Raw genomic sequence first — 15,083 nt, forward strand, 5'->3', positions numbered from 1 at the left:
GGTATTACAAAGGCAAGGGTTTACTTCTCACTTGCATCCAGTATCTCTGATTGGCAGGTTCTCCCACAATCCAGGGATTCAGACACCTTCCCACTTATGGCTGTCCTTTGCAGAACCTGACTCCCAATGTTACCCTGGGGTCCTTTCTAGTCCAGCCAGCCAGAAAGAACATAGAGGATCACACAGTAGGAGTAGTTTGTGGAGAGCTCTGTGCACCCCTCCCTCCCAGACCCATTCCCTTCCATTCTGAACAGCCTTGGAGACTTCTCCATCCAGTGCACTAGGCAGCCACTGCTGATGCTAAAGTTGACACCCAAGAGGAACCTTTTTCTGCCACCTGGGTTTGAGTGGCTCAAGCCACACACAAGTCTTTGCTACTCCATTTTGGAGGTGAGGGTAAAGTGGGCACTGTAACTGTGTCAGAAAAATTGAGAAAGGCTTGGAAATGGGCTGAAAAGAAATTTGCTGTGTGTCCTGTCTAGCACATCCTTCTGAAGTATCTCCACATTTCATAGTCTTTGAGCTATCATGCATCTTGAAAAGTTGTAGAAAACAAATAATAATTCAAACACTTCTTGTCCATAGGAATGCGAATGCATTTTGTTTCGTTGGAATGCAATTGATTCATGCTGTTTGAGTAGATGATTTTTGCAGCTATTTATAAATTCACTTAGGCTTTCTCAATTGCCTAAATACGTGGGTTCTTTGAATCCTTGAACAGTTATAACATCTTACTAATCACCTCATTAATGAGTGAGTTAAATACAATCTTTCACACATGTTCACTTTATATTGTATATAGTCATGATTTCACCTTCTCTCTATATATAAAAGAATGATTCAACAACTAAAAATCCCCAAATGGAGGAAAAAAATCCTGTGATACCTTATACTCCCCTGCTTCTCAGGAGCCTCACGCTCATCCTGGAAGACAGACAGGACAAGGATTGTCAATACCATTTCGCAGCTAAGCAAACTGAGAACCCAAGAGGAGACTATCCAATCCCAGAGATCACACAGCTAGAAATGGTGGAGCAGCGAATTCAAACCCAGGTATGCCTGATGCTAAAGCCTGTGTCCTCAAGCACAAGGCCTTGTTTCTCACACAACTATCCCTTGAGGCAAATGGGATATTAACAGGGCAGATATTAACACCTTTCTCACTTGGTAAAGGATGAAAGTGAGGCTCAGCGAAGTCAAATATCTTAGAGATCAGTATGGGTTCAGAACCAGATCCTGGACCTCTACTTCCTGGGACATCTTTTTATAATCCAAATGAGTGTACTTTTCTAGCTAAAATGTTCTTTGAACATCTGTTCTAGTTTTTGTTTTGTTTTTTAAAAAAAAGGCAGGACTATTACTAGGTGGTTTAGGTTCCTAAAATGCTCTCTGAACCTTTATTCATAGAAGAGTAATTGAGGCGGGAACCTGGGTCAAAGCAGGCAGCATCTGCCTGGTAGGGCTCAGGCCTGGGCTCTGGAGGGCTTTGGGGGCCCCAGAGCTGGCACGTAACACTTCTCTGGGACCGCGGGAAGGTCATGGTCTGGCCAGGTTCCTGCTCACAGGGCTCTGCCCAGGATGTGCTGAGGCAGAGCAGAGTCAGGACTGGGAGGCATCTGAAATTGTAGAAGACTCACAGCTTTGAAGTCAGGCCAGCATGGGTTGAATCCTGCCTCTGTCATTTATCAAATGTGTAACTTTGAGCATTAAATGCGTGGCATCTCTCTGGGCTTTAGTTTCTTCATCTGTAAGGTAGAGATAATAACCTTAACTTCACAGGGGAATCCCAGTCCAGCCTGCCTACCAGCCCCTTGTCTATGGGCTACTTCTGTCCTGCGTGGGCACACACATCATACTGGCTTGCAGCTTTCTGGACCAACACAAATGGCTGGCACATGGTAAGTATCATACTTTCTACGTCTCTTTCCTTTCTCTGATGATAAAACTCCTTCACTTCTGCAGGATGGCTGCAATTTGACACAATAGGCAAGTCAAGTATTACTGGTGTCTGCTCACAAAGCATATGCAGGTCTGGAGAGAGAGAAAGGTCAGCAGAACCAGGCTTAGCACCCAGGCACCCACCTCACTGAGCCTGGACTGGGCCCCTCCCTAGTAATGCTAATCAAGTTGTAGTCCAACCATCTTATTTACTTCCACATCCCAGAGAAAATCCACCCCTGGAGATGGCCAAGATCTGCCTGTGCATTCAAGTTGAATCTGTAGGGCGGTTGCGTCAGCCCCGGCCCTTGTTTTCAACTCCTACAGGCCCAGGTTCTGCGGGAATCCTCTGTAAACTTTACCTCTCCTCACTGGTCCCTGTTCAGGAAAATTGGCTCCTTTGACACCGTTTTAGACAAACCATAATGTGTGTGGAGCTGAAAGAGGTTCTATTTACAAGTCTGCAGGAAATAGCCCTGGGCAGAGGATGGTAATTGTAGGGTGAAGGTTCACCAGGGGCTAAGAGAGGAGGAAGGACTGCCCCTGGGAGAGGGTCCCATGGTGGTCGAGAGATGGTGCAGGGGCAGCCCTGGCCCCGGCACCTGTGGGGCAAGAGAGCAGTGGACTGGGGTGCAGAGGTCTTCCCTTCTCTCTCCTCCAGACATGCTGTCCCCTTAGCACCTTGGCCCTCACACCCTCTTCCAGAATGCTCTTCCCACAGGTGTTTGAATGGCTCATACTCTCACTTCCTTCAAGTCCGGGTCAAATATGACCTTCCCTGATCATCTTTCTCAGCCCCCTACACAATCTCATACATATACAATCAATCACCTGCCCACACACACACACACACGCCCTGTTCCTTTAACCATGCTTTATGCTTCTTCCTGGCACCTGTCACCTCTGGACATAGTGATTCATTTATTGATGCACCATTCTCTCTTCCTTCTATGATGTAAGTTCTATGAGGATGTGGGGTTTTGATCTGCTCCCCAATGGATTCTTAGTGCCTAGAAGAATTCCTACGTATAGATGGTGCTCACTCAAGAAGTATTTAAGGAATGAATGAACAAAGGAACAAGTGAATGAATGGATGGCTAAAACCCAACATCAAGTGCCTTCTAGGTTCCCTCCTTTAATGTGCCTCATCTGCCTGAGTAGAGATGGGCTCACTCATACACTAGACCTTGACCATCAAGCTGAATAAATCACAGATCCTGTTCAGGTGGAGCTCCCCTCAGGGAGTCAGGCAGACAGCTGTTTACAATATGCTCAGTGCCATGGATCTAGGCTCAGGAAGTTGGGTGTTGTGTCCATAATCACCTGAGGTCAAGGTGTGACTGAGCCAGGGTTCAGAAGAGTCTTCTCGCCAGTGGTCCTTTGGACCCACTTGCTTAGCAGATGAGAAAAGAGAGAGAAGAGAAAGATCACAGCCGACTGGGGTCTTCACTTCAGCCACCCTTGAGGAGCTGGCCTTTGCTTGTGGGATTTAGATGTGTGGAGACAGGGCACAGGTGGTAAGGTGGCTGAGGTCTTCCTGCAGCAAGGAAAGGTCATGCCATAGTGTGGATTTCTCCCAAACCATAACCCCAGCAGGACACTACTCTGACTGAGCTGGCTTTTGCTCCACTTAGAGCTCCCGAACATCCCCAGCATCTGTCCTCTACCTACCACCTGTGTGACCTTCGCAGGTCACTTAGCAGGCCCTGGGGCCTCCCTAGTAATGGTGGCTATGACTTGCATTAGCCAAAACAAAAGGGCTCCTGAGCAGGTTTGAACCCTCAGCAGCCTGGAGAGACAAGGACCAGGCTCTCCTCAGCCAGGAAGGGAGGCCAGGCCCATGAGAGGGTAGAGGCCAGTCACCTCAGTCTGGCCTCAGTATTTTTAGCATCTTTCCTTCTTGTCACCCTCCCACAAGCCACTAGCCCACTCCTTGCCCAAATAACAGTCACCAGAATAGCCCTGGAAGTTGACAGAGGGGTACTGGGCCCTCCCCCCACTCCCTCCCTCCTGCCAGGCAGTCAGGCATGAGCAGAGGCCCTGGGGCCGGGTGAGGCCCAAGCGGAGGCTGTTAATTGTACCTTTGGTCCAAATAAAAAAATAGCTCTCCTCAGGGCTAACTGTAGCACTAGTTCCAAGGAGCCAGGTGCCTGCCCCTCACTGGCTCCTGTGTTTGCCAGGGGCAGATGCCTCAGGTCTGGACTTTGCTCTCAGCAATGGAGTAGGATAGCTCCCCAGAAGGTGGTAGCAAGGTGGGCAAAGTGATCAGAGAAGATTTTGCTCAGATCTCCCTGTCCCACACATCAGACAGGTCAGGAGGCTGAGGGCCAGCGAGGATATCACCTTGGAGAAGCCTTCACTGACCATCTTGCTGCAACAGTGCCTTAGTCACAGCCCCTTACCTGCTCTCATTTTCTGCACAGCACCAGTCACTAGCCCCCACGATCCTGTTATGTATTTGTTTGCATATGCATTTTTCGCTTCAGAGGCAGGCAGATCTGTTCATTCCCACGTGTCCCTTGCCTCTGGGGCAATGCCCGGAGCTCCATTAATTCAGCATTAGCAAATCATTTGATGAAGGAAACCACAATGTACAGAAGATGTGGATAGTTCTTGACTTCTGCCACGTGGTAGAAAGCCAGAAGAAAGAAACTCAAGAAGCAAAGCCCCCACTAGCACCCAGTTCCACAAACCAGCCCCCAAACAGCAGTAAGAATAATCCTTCCTGTGTAAATGGCTATCTTCCGATGTCAGTCTATTACCCAACAACACCAGCAGCAAAGATGGTCCCTCTTAATAGCAATGAACTTGGCATTTTCTAACTGCTTTATTTATGTGACTAATGCAGGCAGTTCTGATAGAAACCCTTAAATAAAGTAAGATTTATTTTTACTCCACTTTATAGATGGTGAAACTGAGATGCCAAGAAATAAAGTGATTTGGCCCAAATTGCATGACCCCTAAGTATCAGTGCTGGGATTTGTATTCAGTGCTCTCAATAATATCACTGGTGGTACCTGCACATCTCGTTGGCCATTTTTAAAGAGCTTCATGCATGTCACCTCACTGGCTCTTTAGGGAACTCCAAGGGGTTGTATAGTTATTTATGAGTCCATTCACCCCCATTTTTTAGAGGTGGCAGCAGAGGCCCAGAGAGGGAACATGACGTGCTGAAGGTCACCTCAGGTGGAACTCCTGACTTGCTCGGCTCTCATAGTGCACTGCCCTCGTGGCCTCCCTTTCCCTGCCTCTGTGCCTCTCTCTGATTGGCAGGAGCCTCATCACCACTGGGTGGCTGTTAAAGGCCTTCTTGACTCCTTATGAACTTCGTCACCTTGCCACACACCAAGTTACCTTTATGGCACCACCACCAAGACAAACCTTTAAGATTAACAAATAAACATATAATGGGTTGTGCAATGGGGAGTTCCGCTCAAGAGCATAGGCTACAGACACGCGACTCCAAGTGGCCTCCAACAGCGACGCCCCCCCCCTCTCGCCCCGAGCCCTCCAGAAGGCTTTCCCTGGAGTCAAGGGACCTGGATTCTAGGGTCTTCTCCATTTACTTTTTTTGTGCCCCAGATACCTGGTCTTGCCAGTGGGGACAAGCATCTGTACTTCTGGGGTCTTCAGCGGGGGTCAGGCTGGGATCACAAGTGATGGGGCACAGGGATTTAAGGTGGTGTCTTCATAGGGGCTGCCCCCTAGTCCCAGCCCAGCACAGATCTCTGAGTTTTCAAGGTCATCAGTCTGCCTCCCTCTAGGGTTTGCTGAGCCTTCCATCAAGTGACCTATCTTGGGCCAGCCTGCCTCAGCCCTGGGCAAAGTCTGGATTATTCTCTACATTTTCTTTCCTTTCTTTCTCTTCCCTTCCCTTTTCATTCTCTCCTTTCCTTCTCCCTGCCCCATTCCTTCATTCATTCCCTGCTCAAATTTAATCCTTCCCTTTTTCTTATATCTAGTATTATACCCTTGTCTCTCTCTAACTCCTTACTCTGTTTTTCTTCCTTGCAAAAATTAATTATTTGACATCAGTTACTTAACATCTTCATGTCCTCTCTCTCCTACTAGAATGTCAGCTCCGTGAAGGCAGGGAGGTTGTCCTGTATGCTCACCTCAGTATCCCTGGAGCTTAGCACAGTTTCTGGCAGAGGGGGAGCTCAGGAACTACTGGTTGCATCTTAAATTCATTTGCCCAGCACAGGTGGAGTATGGCCATCCACCAGCAAGGTCTCCTGGCAATCCCTTTCTCAGGCTCTGCCCAGAGGGTCCTCCACTGAGGACTGTAATATGGGCCAGGTTGGCACCCCTGAACCCCTGTGTGAACAGGGAGGCCTTGGCAAGAGATGGAATTTTCACCTGGGCATTTCAGACACTCCTCCATCTACTCGGGGAGTCTACAAAGTCTCCTCAGGAGAACAGAACAAGCCCCACCTTTGAGGAGCTTTGCACACTGAGGGTCTGCCCAAGGTTTTGTTTAAAAAGTGTTCCACCACCAAGTAGAAGACAAATTCTTCAAATCAAAACAAAACAGTTCTACCTTAAAAAAAAAAATAGAGCAATAGAGCAGCATATAACTATAACATACCAGCACAGGCTTCAGCACACGGGGTCCAGGAGTACACACTTCGGGCTTTGCGGGCCATAGGATCTCTGGCAACTACTCAATTTGTAGAGCTCGAAGGAAGCCAGAGACAATATAGAAATGGATGAGAGTCTGTGTTCAAGGAAAACTTGTTTTTGTGGAACTTTTTGAAATTTTAGGAAATTTGAAAAATATAAATGTCATGTGCCATGTTGTATTATTCCTCTTCTTAATTTTTTTTCAACCACTTAAAAATGTAGGAGTTATTCGTAGCTTACAGGCTGTAAAAAAAGTAGATGGAGGGCAGGATTGGCTGGTGGGCCCAAGTTTGGTTTCCATATCAGGAAACCTGGGCTTAAGTGCAGTCTGATCATCAACTCACCAAATAACCTTCAGCAGTTAGTGCTGGTCGCCTCTCCAGAGCTCAGTTTCCCTAACTGGAAAGGAGGGCCTGGGTCAGACCATCTCCAAAGCCCTATCTCACTTCAATACCTAATGGTGGAAGTTTCAGGAATTTTGCTGGGTGGGTGGAAGGAGACACTTTCACCAGGAATGAAGTTGGAAACCCTTCTGGGGCCCCTCAGACCACATCATGTGGGAGGAGGAGAGGGCATCTCCTTGGCTATGCCTGGCTCCAGGAGAGGCTGAGTGCGTCCTAGGACCTTAGGGGCCTGAGAACCTGTGGACAAAGGGGTTTTGGCTGCAACACGTCAGAAGCGTTCCACCCCTTCCCAACTCCCAACTGGGGCCCCTCGCCATTCATGCCTGCCCCCCTTTATTCCGATGCCTTGCTGAACAAAGACAGAGACAGCAGTTGACACTGTAATGTTGAAAATTGCTTGTTTCAGAACATCGCAGTAAACAAGCTCGTCTTTGTTTTAATCCCAGCCTAGCTCACTGTAGTTAATTATAGGAATTTGCGGCTATTTATGTGAACGAGGGACAGGCGAAAACATTCATTTGTCAGCCGCTTAAGTGCTGGGTGGGAATGGGCTCCAAGGGCAGAGAGGACCTAGGTAGCATTTGTCCTGAGGGCTGGGCAAGGTAGTGAAGGCCCAGGTATGTAATTATCCCCTCTGTCCCCAAAGAGAGTAAAGGCTGCCACAGAAAGTGACATCTAATGACTGTTTTCAGCCCACAGTGGGTAACGGGAAGGTCCCTTGTTTAAAGCAGTTGCCGGAGATGTGGTCTTGCACCTGCCAGGTGAACTGGGTTATTTCTGGGCCTGTCAGCCGCCTGCCCCATGGTCCTGTCCTGGGTGGGTCTGGTGAGAAGGAAGCAGGGCCAAAGTTCCCCAGGGGGTGAGTTGCTGGGAGCAGGGTCACGGCAGCTGGAGGGCACGGGTGCTGCCTTTTCTCCCTCTTCTCCAGCCCAAGAGGAGCCACAGTGAGTGAGGAATGTTAACAAAGAGGAGACAGCGCTGGCTAAACAGAGGCCCCGCGACAATTCCCGGCCCAAACAAAGCCACCCTGGCCCCCACCCGCGCGAGAAAACAAACCAGGCCTTTGTATACACTCAATAATTATCACTCAAAATTATTCGAGTCAGGGCTGCCAGGCTGTGCTGGGGCAGCAGGCCTGAAGGGAGGCAGTTCTGAAAACTCTGGGCTTTTGGGGGTACAAGCCAATTCCCTAGGAAACTGCTTGCCAGAGGGACCCCAGGGGGTCCAGGTGCCCTGTTCCAGACTCCCCATGGCCTGGACTTCCCCTCTGGGCCTTGCCATTGTGAGGCCCAGGAGGCTCAGCCTCCATGAACCAGCAAGCCCACACTAATAGTGAGTTAGGATCTAGTCTCTGTGAGGAACTCTCATTCCTTTTGACTTCCACTGTCCATCTCTGTGTCCTCATATGTCCCTCTCTCTGCTCTCTGGCCCCCCACCTTCCACTTACTCTTTTCCAGATCCAGACCCTGCCTCTTCCAGGAAGCCTCTCAGGGCTGCTCCAGCCAATGCTTATCTCTCTTTGCCTGGCCTTTCACGTTAGTGGTCACTATCTTGTACCCAACTGTGAGACTGTGTACATGTACCTGAATACATGTGTGTACATGAATGCTGCTCTGCCAACTAGTTATGAACTTGATAATAACATAAGCCCAGTGATAATAATTATACCCAAAATCCACTGAGTGCTTACTATGTACCAGGCAGAGCACTAAAAGTTTTCCAGGCATGTGTCATTTAAATCTTACAATAATCTTCCTAAGTAGGCACTAGAATTATCCTCATTTTATACTTAGGGAAATTGAGGAACAGAGAAGTTAAGTAACTTGGCCGAGACCACAAAGCAGCAAGTGGCAGAGCTGAGGAACCAGCGGTGAGTTGGAGCTGGTGTGTGATGGCTTCTGAGAGCTCACTGTGCACTTTTCCCAACTGTGCATATAGTCACACTGGTGCCTGGAAGACAGCCACGGTGGTGATACTTACACCATGAGAATCACTAAATGGCACAGATAAGAGCCAGTCCCCCAACCCCAGGAAGTCAGTTGTTAACTAGCACAGGACTGGATTCACGCTGTCCAACTTCTAAACCTATGCATGCGGCATTGTGATTTAGGGCATTTTTGTCTCTTATCCACTGACCCCCACACCACAGGGCAGTTATGGGTAAATAAGAGGTGAGCTTGTTCATCTGTCCATTCAGAAGAGCAGGGATTTATCTCCTAGCTATGGGAAAGGGGAGAGGGAATTTGACTGGAGGGCTTGACATGGGTGGGGACAAAACATCACCATCTTCCTTGGCCCTAGATACCCTCTAGTGTCATTCCTTTGTGAGCCCAGAGCCCCAGGGCACCAATGGTTCCATGAAGATGAGCAGCTACTGGCTGGACTTTGGCAGAGGCCCTGCACCTCTGTCCAGCTGCCAAGCAGAGCCGAGAACTACAGACATAGATCAATTAGAGACTGGCTTCATCTTTGCTTCAAAAAAGACCAGACAAGAAAAGCTGTGGATAATGTTAGAAAGGGTCAAAGGTAGCCCTATTCTGAGAGCCCCAGCAGGGCCAGGCATAGACGACTGTCTCATGAAGCTATTTTGGTTCCCTGCCTGGTGGCTTGGAGCAGTTTGCTGGGCACCCATCAGCCAGAGAGGCCAAGAGGCCCCTGTTGTTGGGAGCTGCCATTTTACGCCAGGGTAATGATGGTTTCTGGGCAAGAGAGAGCAATAGAGGATAAAAATAGGCTTCCTGCACATCTGGATGCTACTCTGGGTCCCTCAGTGACTCAGAGGCACCCCGTAAGCAGCCGGGGTGTAAACCACTTTGACACTACAGATCTGGCTAAGTGCTGCAGAGAGAGGCTGCCTCCCCCAGCTCATTAAGGTCCCATGGCACCCAGATACATGGAGAGACCACTTAGGAGAATGCAGTGTGGGGAAGGCCTCATGGTCCTCCTGTTCTCAGCTGTCCACAGAGCAAGAGGAGTGAGGAACACTGACCCAAGCAAGCCAGTGAGCACGCACAGGCACCAGACTGGGGATGCAAGGGGCAAGGAGACACAGACTCTTCCATCCTTAGAGAACTCTTGGTCTGGGTGAGGAGACAGCTGGGGAATCAGACAAATATCCTACTGACAGATAGCCCTGCAGGGGCCTACAGAGTCACATGGCACAGCAATGCAAACAACAAAGACATATAGTAAATGATTATTATTATTATTTAGGTACCAGCCACTTTAGATGCACCATCTCACTTAATTGTCATAGCAACCCATGAAGTAACTATTATAATTATCTCATTTCACAGACAACTAAATTGAGGCTCAGAAGTCCATAGCAATATGCCCAGAGTCACCCAGTAATGAGCACTGGAGTGGGCACTCTATCACTGGCCTCTCTGCCTCCCAGAGCTGCAGCCTCAACTTTTCTGCTGTAGACCAAGGGTTGGCAAACTTTTTCAGAAGAGGTCAGATGGTAAATACTTTAGGCTGCACCTGCCAGACAGGCCCTGTTGCAGCTACTCAACTCTGCCACTGTAGCGTGTAGGCAGCCTTAGATGATATGTAAACACTGCAGGTGGCAGACTGGGTGCAGTCCACTGGCTGTAGTTTGCCTCTGCCTCTGCTAGTACCCTAAGATATTTTTTATTATGAAACCATCTTGAGGGAATTCAACTCCTGGAACTTGGAAGGTTCTGGAAACTCTCAGCAAATTTCATCATCATGGGATCTGGACTTTTCACTCTGTGCCTTGTCCTGGAGCAACATTGTCTGATAGAAATATAAACCTAAGGCATATGCATAATTTAATATTTTCCAATAATTACATTAGAAAGGGAAAGGGAAACCGGTATAATTCATTTCATTAATATATTTGATCAAATCCAATATATCAGAATTATTATGATTTCTATAGGTAACCAATACAATAAATTTTTAATGAGATTTTTACATTCTTTTTTTATACTAAGTCTTCAAATTCTGATGTGTATTTTATAGTTACAGCACATCTCAATTCACACGTCCTTATTTCAAGTTCTTAATCACCCCACATGGCTAGTGGCTATATTATTGGATAGGGCAGCTCTAAAATCAAACTAAGGTATTTTTGCTGGTATAAGATGAAATCCCCAGTATAAGCTAAAAATACAAGAAAAAGAAGAAACAAGAAGGAAATTCCTGGATGGGTCAGTGCATTAAGTTTCTCCAGAGAAACAAAACCACCAGGAGATACATAGTATGTATGTTACATATATAATATAAAGAATTGGCTCACGTGGCTATGGCAGCTCACAAATCCCCAGATCTGAAGTTGGTAAACTGGAACCCAGGACAGCTGATGATGTAAGTTCCAGTCTGAAAGCTGACAGGCTAGAGACCCAAGCAAAACTGATGTTTCAGTTTAAATTCAAAGGCAGGAAATAAAGCCAAAACTTTCTCCCAGTTGGAAAGATAGTCAGGCAGCAGGAGCTGGCCCTTACTTGCAAGAGTGCCAGCATCCAGAAATACCCTCGCAGACACATCCAGAATAATGATGGATCGAATATTTGGTCATTCCATGGCCCAGTCAAACTGACACATACTTCACCATCATAATCAGGAAAGGCTTCCTGGGGGAAGGGTCATCTGAATTGAAATCTGAAAGCATATAAGTTTACCACACAGCTAGATGGGCGTTGAATTTCCATGCAGAGGGAACAGCATGTGTGAAGACCCGGAAGTCTTAGAGTGTGGAGGTGTTCAGACACTGTAAGCAGGTCAGATGGGTGGTCTCTGGGCTGTAAAGTTGAGGTGGACAGGGCATGGGCCTGGGCTTGGTAAGCCAGAAAGGAGTCCAGGATGGATGCTGCAGGTTCCAAAAGTCTTAGGAAGAAGTTTGAACTTGATTCTGAAAACAAAGGGAAGTCATGAAGGATTGCAGCCCCTTGGTAATCTCCATCAGATACCCCGAGGCCCCCCCAAATGTGGCACAATTTTAGTAAGAACTGTGCAATTACAGCTTCAAGACAAGCCCTCTGAGCCCTGTCACTGGTAGTGTGGCTCTCAGAACAGTAGCACCAGCCTCCCCAGGGAGCTTACTGGGAATGCGGGTACTTAGGCTTCACCCAGACCTGCTGAATCACAGTCTGCATTCAAGCAAGATGCTCAGTGCATGGCTTGAGTTTGTGACCAGTGACCTATCTTTGGTTTGGGGAGGAGGGGACCTTTCTAAACTTGCTGCTCTTTACCAACTTCCCAGTCCTGCCTCATGCCAGCAGCACCTTGGATCCCAGACCATCCCATATTCTGGGGCCCTTTCTGCCCAGAGCGCTACAAGACTTTCCTATTGCTGCCCCAAGGGAAGCAAATTAAAGAGATGCCCCAGCCCCATTTCCTGATCCCTTGGTATTTTAAATATTCCCTGTTTGGATCTCCTAGAGCTGTTTTAGTTCTCTGCTTTTCTCTTCCAGGACAAAAATGACAATGGCTCATGCTGCCGGGGCTGGCGTGTTTTGCAGTAAGTTCTAACTAAGTGGAGACCATGAGGCCACTGGCTGGACATCAAAGGCACCCACCGTGGGCTCAGCCTGCTGGAAACAGGGACACAGGTGAGGGAGGAGGCATAATACATTGGGGGAATTGATTTTCATCCCAGAGGGAAGCATCTGATTGGTTTCTATCCTTACCAAATTCCCAGGCTGCCTGACCTGCATTTGTCATCCTGCTCATTTCATTCCTGTCTGAGGTGGGCCATTAAGATGACTTCTCCCCATATCACTTCTGGGCAAGGGCAAGAGCTTACTTTTGTTGCAGAATGCAAGGGGTATCATCATGTTACTGCTGTGAGACAAAAGAGGGGTTGAGCTCACAGTCCAGGCAGCTTTCCAGCCGGTTAAGGCCCTCATGGGAGATGCCTGGGGTTGCCGGTTTCAGCTTTTTCCTTTTGTCCCCAGGATGCAGCCTCCTGGTCTGCTCACAGCAAAGGATGTCCTCGGAAGATGTTTAAAGGGTGAGTGGAAAGCAATTATACCAGCAGGTTTTCTGATTCTTAAAGCATTTGGGGGAATTGTATAAAATGTACCATCAAAGAGTTGAACACGATAATTGTCGTTAACTGACTTCTCAGTGATGGACTCATTCACTGACATCAAATCATTTTAAATAATTTTTCAATGTAAGATGTGTCCTCCCTTGGGGGTAATATTCTGGGGCGAAAAGAAAGCAATTGCTCTTGCAACGTTCCAAAGACAGATCTTCTGCCCAGATCCAGTGGCATAAGCAAGGGAAAAGCAAGTCATATGATTGTAGCAGTCATTGTAATAGTAATCATTGTGCACATGTATTGAGTACATATGATGTGGCACCACTCTGAGCACTGTTAAGAACTGTGTCAACTACAGAATCTTCCTAACAGCCTGCCAACTTGACCCTTTATCATACCTATTTTACAGTTGAGGAAAGTGAGGCACAGGAAGCTTAAAGGGTATGTCCAAGGTCATACAGCCTGGCAGTGACAAATCCAGGATTGAAATGCAGTCTGATGCCTCTGCTCTTTATCCCCAGACTGCCTCACTTCTCAGTGAGTTGTACAATCTTACTTGATTCTCATAACTACCCTGATGAAATTATTATGACCTGTATTTTACAGATGGAGTAACTGAGATTCTAAAAGATTGTATGTCCAGAATTGAAGCAGTAATCCAGCTCTTCTGGCTTCAAATCCTCTGCTCTTTCTATTTTCTCAAGGGTGACAAACTCAGGTGACAGAAGCAGGAAACAAACAAGTGGAGGGGCTTGGGGACCTGGAGGGTGCACACAATCTGGGGGAGCAGCCCCTACCTGCTCCTGGCATTGAGTAGGGCTGGCACTGGGCCTGCAGCTGCCCCATCTTCTGATCTCCTAAGAGAAACTAGAAGAAGTTCAGATGTTTATGTGAAATATACCCATTTAGAAATGTTGCCAACTAATGACAGTTTTTGAAGAAAACATGCCATGTTTCCAACACATTGGTTTGTGGATTGTAGGCAGGCAACCAGCAACCTTACATAAGCAGTGCCCTGGTGACAGCTGAAATGGCTGCCCCTGTGAGAACTCTGCCTTCTTCTTGTGCTCTGAGTAAAGCTTGACCCTCAAAGCTTAGGGTGGAACAGGAGTTTCTGTATTCAAGTGCCCTACATTAAAGTTCTTCCTCCAAGACCACTGTTGGCGCTTTGTGATCAAAGCCCATGTCTCTGCCATTCTAGCCCAGGTCACATGGTTGTTGAAATATTAAAATATATTTTACCAGTTGGCCATCAGCTGCCATCTCAAGCTTTTGCATACCTTCTGACCCCACAGCTCAGGCCCTCCTTAGGATCCCTGGATTTCCCACAATTGCAGAAAGGAAAGGGGAAAGCCTGGCCCAGCATGGGCCACCCAGAGCTCCAGGAAGCCTGTTGGGGCCTGTGTGATGCACTCATTACATATTTGGAATGCAACCCCTGATCCTATTACTCAAGGACCGTTTAAGGTATTTAAGGTCAAACTTTTCTTGGTCTCCCCTGACTCGCTTCTGCCATCCACCAGTCTCTTATCATTTCTTCCCTACAGACTGGGCCAGAGCAAGGGCCCGCATCTGCCCAGCTCAGTCTGTGGTCACCAACCCCTACTTGTGGGAGAGGTAGGCAGTGGCACTCTCCTCCTGCAGAGAGAATGTTCTCCAGGGCCTCCATGCATTCGATGAGGGCAGAAAGCAGGGGACCCCTAGGGCAAAGTGCTCATTTTCCGGAAAATTGGCAGATGTGGGAATGTGGGAACTGGTTCCTTCAAATCCAGAGAGCACAATGGGTCGGGGCTGAACTTCTTCTCGGCAGAAATCATATGTCCATGCAGCCACAGAGGGATACAAAAGCTTCAACTCTATCTCATGAGCTGAGGTTGTTCATTTCTACCACTCTTTCTTTTGTATGTCTGAAATAGTTTGTCCTCATTTGGGCAAATTGGAAAAAATGATGTAGATGGGAAAAATCTCTCCCGGCACCTCCATCCCCTTAGGGAGAGACTGACACTCACACTCCAGGGAACAGGATTCAGGAAAATCAGTTTTGAAGCCGCTTGTGGCCAGGCACAGCACAGACCTGGCAGATGGAGAAGAAGAGAGGTGTTGTAGGT

At 47.8% G+C, this 15,083-nt stretch overlaps 1 long non-coding RNA gene across 1 annotated transcript; it reads left to right on the forward strand.

The window, feature by feature from the left end:
• Window positions 1–1,788: 1,788 nt before the first annotated feature.
• On the forward strand, window positions 1,789–12,942 carry LOC118968923 (uncharacterized). Its single transcript, XR_005056801.2, has 3 exons — window positions 1,789–1,898; window positions 12,404–12,541; window positions 12,887–12,942. It is a non-coding gene; the product is annotated as an uncharacterized lncRNA (long non-coding RNA).
• The last annotated feature ends 2,141 nt before the right edge of the window (window positions 12,943–15,083 follow it).

Source organism: Manis javanica, chromosome 17, assembly GCF_040802235.1.
Source record: "Manis javanica isolate MJ-LG chromosome 17, MJ_LKY, whole genome shotgun sequence".
Classification (NCBI taxonomy): domain Eukaryota; kingdom Metazoa; phylum Chordata; class Mammalia; order Pholidota; family Manidae; genus Manis; species Manis javanica.